Genomic DNA, 12,407 nt, shown 5'->3' with positions numbered 1-12,407 from the left:
AGATCCAGGCTCTCTTAGATGAAACTGATTTTCTAGATCCACTTCAGTCAGGGTTTAGGCCTGGTTCTTGCACAGAAACTGCCTTGGTTGCCTTGTATGATGTCCTGTGCCAGGAGAGAAATAGGTTTTCCTGTTATTTCTTCTTGATCTCTCATTGGTTTTCAGTACCACTGGCCATGGGATTCTTTGGAGCAGCTGAGTTGGGACTGAGCGGCACCTTCTACAGTGGTTCCAGCTCTACTTTAATTTTGATTTTCAAAACATGCTACTTAGGGAATATTGTTCAGCCCCATGGAGCCTTGAGTTTGGGGTTCTGCAGGGTTCAGTTTTATCCCCTCCCCCCAAGCTGTTTTACATCTACATGAAACTGCTGAGTGGGGTCATCTGGAGTTTGGAGGACTTTGTGAGCAATATGCTGGTGACACACAGCTCTGCCTATCATTTACATCTGCAAATGAGGCAGTGGATGTACTATATCAAAGTCTTTCCTCTGTAATGGACTGGATAATAAACTGAAGCTTAATCCAGACAAAACTGAGGCTTTATTAGTGGGTGGTTCCCTGGACCAGATGTATTAATTGTGGCCTGATCTATACTCACTCTGAAATAACATGTACTTAGCTTTGGGGCACATCTTGATCCATTGCTATAGTGATAGACTCAAGTGACCCTAGTGGCATGGCATGGAACACTTAGCGTCCCAGCTACACTCCTATCTGGACAAGAATGACTTAACTTCTGCTGTCTATGCTTTAGAAAGCTCTAGGTTGAATTACTGCAATGTATTATGCATAGGACTGTGTTCAAAGGTGGTTCAGAAACTGCAGCTGGTGCAGAATTTGACAGCCAAATAGCTGAATAGGGCAGAATGGTCTGAACATATAACACCAATTCTGGCATGACTACATTGACTACAAATTAGTAACTAGGCTCATTTCAAAGAGCAGGGTTTGACCTAGGGCCAGCCCATCTACGAGGCAGGGCTGGGGCAGCTGCCTCAGGTGGTGAAAGCTCAAGAGGTAACCTTGGTAGGGGCACAGTGCCTACCCTACTATCTCCAATAGAGGTGGAAAACAAGTGGCAGTGACGGCTTCCAGTGAGATCTTGCCAGAACCCACCATTGTTGCTGCTGCACAACCCAGATAAAGGAGGCTAGGGGTGGCAGTGCGGTCGCGATTTCAGGGTGGTACTTTTGTGTTTCACCTCAGGCAGTGAAACAAGATGTGCCATCCCTAGTTTGAGCTATAAAGTCTTATATGGCTCAGGACCCCAAGACTCCCAAGGATGGTCTGTCCCCACATGAACCAAGTTGGATCCTGCAATCATCATCTGAGGTTCTTCTCAAAGTGCACCCTTCACAGGAGGTCTGGAGGGTGGTAAATGAGAATAGGCCTTTTCATTGGTGGCCCCTGGAATGCTTCCCCAAGGAGGCATGCCTGGCACCATCTTTATTTTTAGGCACCAGGAAAATACTTTTCTCTTTACCCAGGCTTTTGGTCCTTTATTTGAAGGGGGTCATGCACTTGTGGCCTCTTTTAGGGGGGGTAGAATCTGTGTTTATTTTAATTGGTTTTAATGAAAGACATTTTTGGTCACTTTTGTGAAGAATGTGACTAACAGTTAATAATAATAATTTTGTTCATCAACATTTAATTTTCCTTTTTAGGAATATTAATTCGTCTCTAATCTTGAAATAATTCCCATTGGTAAAGTGGGATATTATTAAATTTCATTGCCTCCTTTATGGCTGTTAAGAAACTCTTTAAAATGTGAATTGACTGTGAGCTGATACTGCAATGTCATATACACTAAATAGCTTAGGGAGTTGAGAATTGCTGTACTAATCTGAGTTCAAATGCCTACATATCTAAAATACTAGAGAAGGGAATCTGAACTTATTTTTAATTTCATTTTGAAACATAGAAATGGCACAATTTAGACTAATCATGACTAAGTAGCAACTTTCAAAACCCAAGCCCAATATTAAAATATGTATTGTTTCTCATAGGAGATGGTAAGAAGGGGAACTCTCTTATGAAAACCTACATAGTTTTATCCTATTAATGCCAGATTTTTCAATTGATAATGCCTTGGATTCACTGGGAAATCCATATTAAGCTAGTTCATTTAGAGGGGTCCAATACACAACTGCAGTTGTGCCCAATGCACAACTACCACTGCAGTTTGGGCAGCGAAAATAACTAGACAATGAGAATGTATGGTGGTCACAAATTCCGCTGGTCTTTGTAATATATCAGTTGCCCCTCTTCTATAGAGATCTCCCATCACAGCATGGAAAACAAAATCCTAATTACTTCAAATGTGTCCCTATTTTGAGATACAGCAGCCTCACTATTGGACCATTATTTTTCCCCCAAAAAAGGGAAGAAAAATGGAGTTCATGTGATAAACTGTTTGAATACTGAAAGCATTATAGAAACTGTTGCATGGTTATGTATGGCTATCATAATTTATGCTGTGTAGGCATTATCTGGGAGAGTACCATTACTACCTTTTTAAAAATGATGCCTGTAGAAATCAGTGAAGATACCGCTTCTTGTATAATTCCCTCCATAGCATTTCACTCTGAACACTGGCTGTGCTCACTGTAAAATAAAGAACTAACTGGGGGGAAATGGTCCTGGATTAAGGGATATGCATAATTAGTCATTAAACTGTGAAATTTAATAGGTTCTTAGCTAGGGCACCTCTGAAATGTATTGTGTCATTGAATCTTAATAAGAGTTCCTTGTGAAACAATTCTGTGACTCTACTCTCTCTGCTGGTTACTTAGCCCCAATTCCTCCAAAGTAATAGTTGCATGCCTGCCATTTGAAATACAATGGCGTGGAAGCTAGATCACCTCTTTATGTGAAGCTGCTTACCAAGAAAATCCAGCAAGTTTCACTCTATTAATTACCCCCCTCCCCCCAAAAAAGCACCCACATTAATGCATACTAAAAATACTTTCTTTCACATGGTCTGTTGCACATAAGTGGTTGGCCATGTGGAATACTTTCCAAATTCCCAGCTGCTGCCATGTTTGAATTAGGTCTGGGCCACAGCAGTAATGGAGTCATGTAAGCACCCTACCTCTTTCCAGTCCATAACCAAAGTGGGAGAGTACTAGCTGTTTCCATGCCCAGGATTGGGATAACTGTTTCCCTTTGCCTTTCTAAACTACTAGGGAGCCAGAGATAAACTGAAGAAGGGTCTGCTTCTATGTTTTCTTTTTCTCTTCAGGAACCGAGGGAAATCCTGGAGCAAGTTTCAGAGGCATATGCCTTAAGACCCTTAAGTGATAATTTTGTACCTTGAGTCAAGGTTACCAGGGGATAGCAGTTTCAACCTCATACTTGCACACAACCAAATATTAGCAACATAGAGCAGCCCACAATATATAGTGGAAGCATGTTGGTTGTGAATTGGAAGAAGCAATTCAGTCCTGCTTTGTAGAGACATTGAAAAGGAAGGAACCAACGCTTCTGAATTCAGGCTAGATCAGAGTGAGGAAAGCTTTATCCCCTAGGCCAGGGGTCTTCAACCTTTAAGACAAAAAGAGCCACTTGGACCCGTTTCCGAAGAAAAAAACACCTGGGAGCTGCAAAACCATTGCAACATTTAAAGCATGCACGCCGCTGCCCTCCGATCTGACAGCGGGCGGGAAGGTGACGTCGGGACGGTGCGTGACTAACACACGCACTGCCCCCATGCGACGTCACAGCCAGTACAGCGCCCGCCACAGTGGGGAGTGTCGGGGCACACAATGCGCCTCCTCCCCTCGCTAGTATCCATCCCGGAGCCGCAGCAAAGGTGTAAAAGAGCCACATGTGGCTCCGGAGCCGCGGGTTGCAGACCCCTGCCCTAGGCTGAACACTGAGAAGTGGCAAGGCACTTGTAAAAATATGGCAGCTTTTCCTACAGTACCTCAGCTGGGTTTTTGTGTTTGTTTGCAAATATAGTAATATGCCGTTACCTAAAAGTAATCATTTAGTAGGGTGGACACTGGACATAGCACTGAATAGACGCAAGTTGTTGTTGTTTAGTCATGTAGTCGTGTCCAACTCTTCGTGACCCCATGGACCAGAGCACGCCAGGCACTTCTGTCTTCCACTGCCTCCCACAGTTTGGTCAAACTCATGCTGGTAGCTTCGAGAACACCATCCAACCATCTCGTCCTCTGTCGTCCCCTTCTCCTTGTGTCCTCCATCTTTCCCAACATCAGGGTCTTTTCCAGGGAGTCTTCTCTTCTCATGAGGTGGCCAAAGTATTGGGGCCTCAGCTTCAGGATCTGTCCTTCCAGTGAGCACTCAGGGCTGATTTCCTTAAGAATGGATAGGTTTGATCTTCTTGCAGTCCATTGGACTCTCAAGAGTCTCCTCCAGCACCATAATTCAAAAGCATCAATTCTTCGGTGATCAGCCTTCTTTATGGTCCAGCTCTAACTTCCATACATCACTACTGGGAAAACCGTAGCTTTAACTATATGACCCTTTGTCGGCAAGGTGATGTGTCTGCTTCTGAATTTCAGAAGCTTCTGTGGCAGAAATTTGTGACCTTTAAGCAGTAATCATTTATCTTTGATATTTTTCCTTTGCTTCCAAGCATAACTCCCTAAGCAGTTTATGAAAGATGCAATCACACAATTTTATTGTATATTTTATCCAAATTTTATTGTATATTTTATATAGATAGACTATAAAACACAGCAAACAAATATGTAGCAGAGAATTGTAAAAGCACAGTGCTGTAACAAGATATTTTTTCCAGCTCCATATCACTGTACTGGTTGTTGTGTTTATCTTGCTCATTGCTGCAAATAATTTAAAGTTTATCTCAGATATTTGTGTATTACTTCATGTGCAGCTTACTTACATATAGAAATTCTAGGACTAGAATAAATATAAAACTGCTTCACTGTAGTAGTGTGTAATTTTCAAATGTATCAAACAACATTTTGAAAGCGGCATAATTAATGGTTGATGCTGAATAACCTTTTACTCACGCAGTTTAGTTTTATCACATAAATGCCAAGATAATGAATTTATACTCAAGTGCAGTTTGGAAAATGGCTTGGACTATGATACTGCTTTTCTTTTTTTTTTTTTTTTTTTTTCAGGAAGGCTCCCTGCCCCTGGGTATGTGGGGGCGAGAGAGATTTTTATTTTTATTTTTTTTATAATATTTTTTATTAGTTTTACAAAAGTTTTTATAACAAACAAACACAAAAAAAAACAAACAAACAAACAAAGAAGTGTGGTTTCATAATGTCATTTCGTAGACTTCTTTCCTCGGACTTCCCCATACCTCCCCTTTCTGCATCCTCATGTCCAAATTTTACAGCAACTTATACATATTTTTCCAACTCTAATTTATTATAGTCCTTTCTTATTCTAATCTTATATTACTGCAACCCTTTATCTCTGTCGAATCTCGACATTCTAAACTTCCTCAAGTTTATAATGGTCCTTAAGATAAATCTTGAATTTCTTCCAATCTTCTTCCGCAGTCTCCTTCCCCTGGTCTCGAATTCTGCTCGTCATTTCCGCCAAAGTCATGTAGTCAATCACTTTCATCTGCCATTCTTCCACGGTGGGTAGATCTTGTGTCTTCCAATACTTTGCTATCAATATTCTTGCTGCTGTTGTTGCATACATAAAGAAAGTTCTATCTTTTTTTTGCACCAATTGGCCGACAATGCCCAAGAGAAAGGCCTCTGGTTTCTTAAGAAAGGTATATTTAAATACCTTTTTCATTTCATTGTATATCATCTCCCAAAAGACCTTAATCTTCGGGCACGTCCACCAAAGATGATAAAAAGTACCTTCAGTTTCTTTACATTTCCAACATTTATTGTCGGGCAAATGATAAATTTTTGCCAGCTTGACTGGGGTCATGTACCACCTGTAAACCATTTTCATTACATTTTCCTTTAAGGCACTACATGCCGTAAATTTAATTCCGGTGTTCCACAACCTTTCCCAGTCAGCTGACATTATATTATGACCGATGTCCTGTGCCCATTTAATCATAGCTGATTTAACTACTTCATCTTGTGTATTCCATTTTAACAGCAAGTTATACATTCTTGACAGATTCTTAGTATTGGGTTCTAACAATTCTGTCTCAAGTTTTGATTTTTCCACCTGGAAGCCAATTTTCCTGTCTTGTTTAAAAACCTCCGTTATTTGGTAATAGTGGAGCCAATCTTGTACTTTGGGTTTTAGATTTTCATGGCTCTTTAGTTTCAGTCTCTCTCCATCTTGTTCTAGAATCTCACAATACTTTGGCCATCCGACCTCCATATTGAGTTTCTTGTGGGCCTTCGCCTCTAAAGGTGACAACCATCTAGGGGTTTTATTTTCCAGCAAGTCTTTATATCTCATCCAAACATTGAACAGCGCTTTCCTTACAATGTGATTTTTAAAGGCACTATGCACTTTAATTTTATCATACCATAAATATGCATGCCAACCAAATGCATTATTAAAACCTTCTAAGTCCAAGATATCTGTATTCTCGAGGAGCATCCACTCTTTCAGCCAGCAGAATGCTGCTGCTTCATAATACAATTTTAAGTCCGGCAGGGCAAATCCCCCTCTTTCTTTTGCATCTGTTAATATTTTATATTTTATCCTGGGCTTTTTGCCCTGCCAGACAAATTTCGCGATATCTTTCTGCCACCTCTTGAAACAGTCCATCTTGTCAAGTATTTGCAAAGTTTGAAACAAAAATAACATTCTAGGCAATACATTCATCTTAATTACTGCAATTCGGCCTAACATTGATAATCTCAAGTTTGACCATATTTCTAGATCTTTTTTGATTTCTGTCCAACATTTTTCATAGTTGTCCTTATACAAATTCAAATTTTTAGATGTTAGGTTAACCCCTAGGTATTTCACCTTCTTAGTCACCGTCAAACCCGTCTCTTCTTGAAACTTGTTCTTTTCTATATCTGTCAAATTTTTCCCTAGGACTTTAGTTTTTTGTTTATTCAACTTAAATCCGGTTACCTGGCCAAATTGTTGGATTATCTCCAACACCTTTTTCGTACTAGTGTATGGCTCTTGTAAAGTCAGGACTAAATCATCTGCGAAAGCCCTTAACTTGTAATGTTTTGCTCCGACCTGTACCCCTTTAACCTGCTGGTCATTTCTAATCATATTCAGCAAAACCTCCAGGACAGAAATAAAAAGCAATGGGGAAATTGGGCATCCCTGTCGTGTTCCTTTTTCTATCTTAAGTTCCTCCGTTATCACATTATTTACAATCAACTTAGCTTTTTGTTCAGAGTATATTGCACCCACACCATTCTCAAAACCTTGTCCTACCCCCATCCCATGAAGATTCTTTTTCATAAAACTCCAAGAAATGTTGTCAAAGGCTTTCTCCGCGTCCACAAATATCAAAACTGCTTTGGTGTTTATATTCACCTCTAACTTTTCCAAAATGTCTATTATAATCCTAACATTGTCTGAGAGGTGTCTCTTTGGGAGAAAGCCTGCTTGGTCTCTGTGGATCTTTTCCATCAATACTCTTTTAAATCTTTTTGCTAAAATGTCTGCAAAAATTTTGTAATCCACATTGAGTAACGAGATTGGGCGGTAGTTCTTCAATTGAGTCTTTTCAGTCTCTGTCTTTGGTATGAGTGAAATATATGCTTCCTTCCACGATTCGGGTGCCTTTTTTCCCTCTAAGATCTCATTACAGACATCCTTTAACGGTTGAATCAGCCATTCCTTTAGCGATTTGTAATATCTGGAAGTCAAGCCATCTGGTCCTGGAGATTTGCCCAATTGCATGTCCTGAATGGCACCCTCTATCTCTTGTTCTGATATTCTCTGGTTTAAGTCCACCTTACTTTGAGGGGAGATTTTTTGTAATCCATATTTGTTAAGGAATTTATCTATATCTTCTTCATTTTGTACTCCTTGAGAATAGAGTTTTTTAAAATAACTCACGAAACAGTTTCTTATTTCATTTGGTTTAGATATAGTCCTTCCATCCACTTCTAAACTTGTAACTGTATTTAATTTCTGTCTTTTCTTAAGTTGCCATGCCAAAAGCTTGCCACATTTGTCTGCCGACTCAAATGACTTTTGTCTCATTTGCTTTATTTTCCACTCTATCTCTTGGTTCATCAATTCCATATATTGTGTTTGATATAATTTAATCTCCCTCAAAATCTCCTGGGACTTTGGTTTTGACCTTAATTTTCTCTCTCCTTCTTTTATCTTTTCCAAAATTTTTTCTCTTTTCTCATTCTGCCTTCTCCTCTTTATTGAGTTTTGTTGAATCAAAAACCCTCGCATCACAGCTTTGCTTGCGTCCCAGACCACTCTTTTTTCCACATTGCCCCTTAGATTGATTTCGAAATAGTCCTTTAAAGTTTTTTGGGCCTTCAAGTGGAATTCTCTATCTCGAAACAGGGTGTCATTCATTCTCCACCTAAACTGACCAGTTGTTGTAAGTTTCATTTCCATCTTCACGGCGTTATGGTCGGAGCAGGTTTTTGGGCAGATCTCTACCGTCTTAATCCTCGGAGCCATTCCACTAGTGATCCAAATTTGATCAATTCTGGTCCAGGTCATCTGTGCTTGGGAGAAAAAGGTTCCCTCTCTTTCAAGAGGGTTCCTTGTTCTCCAAATGTCTATTAGGTCCATGTTCTCGGTCATTTCAAAAAAAGTCTTAGGGAGTCTCCCATCTTTAGTGAGTGTCAGTCTTTGTGTCTTGTCCATATTTGTAGAAACTACACCATTCATATCTCCCATAATTATCATATTGTAATCCAAATAGTCCATCAGAGTTTCATGAAGTTTTTTAAAGAATTCCGCTTTACCTTCATTTGGTGCGTAAATCCCAATTATCAAAAATTTTTCTCCTTGTACTTGTATCTCCACCGCTAAATATCTTCCTTCTTCATCTTTAAAAATCATTTTTGGAGCCCATTTCTCTTTTACATAGATCACAACTCCTCTTTTTTTCACTTTATCCGACGAGATAAATTCTTGTCCCAATTTTTTATTCATAAGTAGTCTCCTGTGGGCTCTAGTTATGTGAGTTTCCTGTAAGCAAGTCACGTCCAGTTGTTCTCTGTACAAAATATGGAATACTTGTCGTCTCTTCAAAGGCATGTTCATCCCATTACAATTCCAACTGAGGAATTGCAGGGCCATCTTGTTATTTTTCTGGTATTCCTCCAACTGCTCCCAATTGTTGTTCCTCCTCTGTTGGTAGTGGAAGGTTCTGTCCAAACGAAAGGTTCAAGATGTCTATTACACCCTTTTGCTCAGCAATTGGGTCTACAGTTCCTTTCTGTAAATCTTCTTGATTTTTATGCAAGAACCTGTCTTTATCCTGTATCGTCTTTATTTTAACCTTCTTTCCCCTGTAGTCAAAGGACAGTCCCTGTGGGAATTCCCACCTAAAACGAATATCGTTCTTCTTGAGCAAGTAGACCAGGTCCTTATAAAAAGCTCTCAAGTCCAGGATATGTTTGGGGATATCTTTAAAAATCTGTATCGGTGAATTTCCAATTTGTAAGGCTTTTTCAAAATGCAGTCTTAGTATTTTATCTCTTTCCTCCTTTGATCTCAAGGTAATCAAGCAGTCTCTCGGTACCTTTCTATTTTGTCTTCTGCCCAATCTGAAAGCCGTTGTAATTTGGATTTCGTCTTCCTCTAGATCTTCCCAGGCATCTGCAAACTCCTTCATTAAAAAGTCTGTAAGGTTATCTCCTTCATCCTCTGGAATTGATCGTAATTTCAAATTCCTTTCTTTTCTTTGTAGTTCCCACAATGCCAGAGTTTCGTCGTGATCATAAACCTTTTTGGCAATCGGTTCTAATTTTTCCTGCGTCTCTCCAGCAATAGTTCTAGCTTCCTCCGCAATTTGACGTGTGGCAGAGTTCTCTTGCGTAAGCTTGTTTATAGATTCTGTGTTCAAGTCAAGTCTAGCTGTCAAGTCTGTCAATTTCTGTGAATTCTCTGTCAATTTCTTAGTATTCTCTGCCGTTTGCTTTGTCAAATTCTCCAGGGATTGGTTTATCTTGAGAAGGGCTTGCGATACTGCATCCATGGAGACTGCTGCACCTCTTTCTTGTCCTGTTGTCACTGTAGATGTTATTCCTGAGATCGAGCCTCTTTTCTTGAGTTGCTGTAGCTGCTTTGTCTTTGCTCTCGTGGTTATCTCGTCTGCTGGGCCACTCATGTCCCAAGGTCGTTTCCCACAGGAGCCTTCACCAAAAGGAAAATTCCACTGTCTCAAAGCGTAGCAACTTTCAGTTTACCCTCTAGAGGGAGCAAATCAGAATGTCCGCAAACCGAAATTACGAGTATTTATAACACAAATTTATCAGGAGGCTCCTATATGTATATTGCAGCACTTTCCCAATAGATAAAGTCCCAGCCTTCCCTGATAAATTGTATCCACCAAGTCCCAAAACTTTGTATCAAGTAAACAGTAAAGCTTCCACTTTGTAACCTTCACAAGAATTTTAAAGTCAGTTCAGTGTTCCTTTGTTTTATGAGCAGTTCGTACCAGGTTGGGGGCTGCAGAAGTTTTCCTTTTCCGTTAAATTAATCATGCAGCTTGTAAAGTCACTTTTTCCTCCCCTCTGCCCTGCAAGCTGAAGGGGATGATCAAAGTCCAAATGTCGGATTCAGGCAATTAAGAACAATTTTCCCTTACGGATGCAGCTTAATAACTTTCGTTGCTTCGATTGTCATGCAGTCGGGGGAAGGCAGACTTCCTTAATTTTTGCCTTCCCCGTTTTCAGCCTAATTTCAAATAATTTTGACACGAATACAGGTTCAGTCTTACTCACGGGTCCTTTTTGTCCAGATTGTTTAGGAAGGGAATCGACGCTCTCCACTAATGGCGACGCGGCTTCACTCTGCGGGCTGGGTAGCGATTCTCAGCACCGCGCTCCCCCGTTGTCGTTCCGGAGCCTTTAAAAAGGCTCTTTCTGCGGTAAAGAGGGGGCGCTTCGGGTGCCCACCGAATCTCCTTGTTCACAGGATCCGTTCCTGTGATTTTAGGGGTCCCCCGCTTGCCGAAGCGGGTCAGACCCGAACTCGCAGAGCCTTCCTCTCTCCGGAGCTCGGAGAGAGAGCAGCCATTAGCGCTGGCGCCGAACCGGAAGCTCCTATGATACTGCTTTTCTTGTTCATACCAAGTACTATTATTAATCAGAAACGATATAATTGAAATTGATTGGCTTGTTCATATATTAATCTTTTGCTTGACATGAATCAGGTCCTAATTCAATTTTACAAAAGAAGTAGAATATCCAGTGTGAATAGGTTGGCATGATGAAATTAAGGGTTTTCCCCCCATTATGTAAACCCAGGTTGTAGACTTTAGATGTTTAGTAACTTTTTTCTATTAACATTTCTGATAGCCATTTCAGTTTCTAAAGACTGTTCTCCCCTCAACAGCTCTTGAATTGTTAATGATCTAAAAAAATATTGATAGTGTCTCTTTCAGCTTGTTAGTTGTTCACCTTGTTTCAGCTCCTTTGATGGCCTAGAATAAGGCCTAGTAGATGAAAATAACAATGATTCAATTATTTTGCAAAACATAAAGGGGACCGTTGCTCTTGCAATAGAGTCTTGATAGATTTCTGGTCGTCATGTGTAATTATTTTTGTTACTATGTCAACGTATCAGCCTTGTGTATTTACAATTGTAAATGATTGTAAATGGGTTCAGTGAGCTTGCTCCCAACTAAGGTGGAATCTACATACATATACCGTAAAAACCGTTCTGAAAATGCTTTTTTTTAAAGCATTTTTAAAAATACATTGAATTTTCCATAAGTCTCACCATAGCCATTTGGTGTCACATTGTATATTGCACTTAAAACACACTTAAAATGTTTTATTTGCAGCTGTATAGCTGAATCCTAAGAGTTCATAGGATTGCAGCCTTTGTTCTTAGTGCCTGAGCCAAAGTATTTTAAACTGAATCCAGACTGAAGCTATGCTCACATTGCTCGCCAACCCCACAAAACCCTGAAAGGAAAAGAGAGGAGGACTACAAAGGGCTGTCAAAACCTCCCTGTGTGGCTTCTATGGTAGGAGTAGAAAGCTAGGGATAAGTGGCTTCCATTCAACAGAACTGCACCTACCTCCTTAAGCAAGGCATGGTCCTAAGATTTTCCCCTTTCCACCATAGTCAAATGGGATGAAAAGTCATCCCAGCAGGATTAGGCGCATGAGAAGGAGACTAGAAGCACTAGCAAGCCACCCTGGATATCTTCTGCTGTAGCAATGGATTACCAAGCCAGTTGGCCACCTTTGGTTGCCTTCCTGTGCTCCTAATTGGCTGTGGATTAGAAGCAGCAGATCCTCAAGCTGGTCAGTGAGGAGGAAGTTAGCTAGTAGGAGTGCTGGCTGGCCTGGC

At 40.4% G+C, this 12,407-nt stretch overlaps 1 protein-coding gene across 11 annotated transcripts in view; it reads left to right on the top strand.

Annotated features, from left to right (window-relative positions):
- ANKS1B (ankyrin repeat and sterile alpha motif domain containing 1B) overlaps positions 1 to 12,407 on the top strand; it is a 366,454-nt gene that overhangs the window by 265,121 nt on the left and 88,926 nt on the right. The gene's annotated exons all lie outside the window — the stretch shown is intronic.

Source organism: Podarcis vaucheri (assembly GCF_965113315.1).
Source record: "Podarcis vaucheri genome assembly, chromosome: 10".
NCBI lineage: Eukaryota > Metazoa > Chordata > Lepidosauria > Squamata > Lacertidae > Podarcis > Podarcis vaucheri.
Note: the sequence above shows the minus strand (reverse complement) of the source record. Positions and strands in the feature narration are given on the sequence as shown.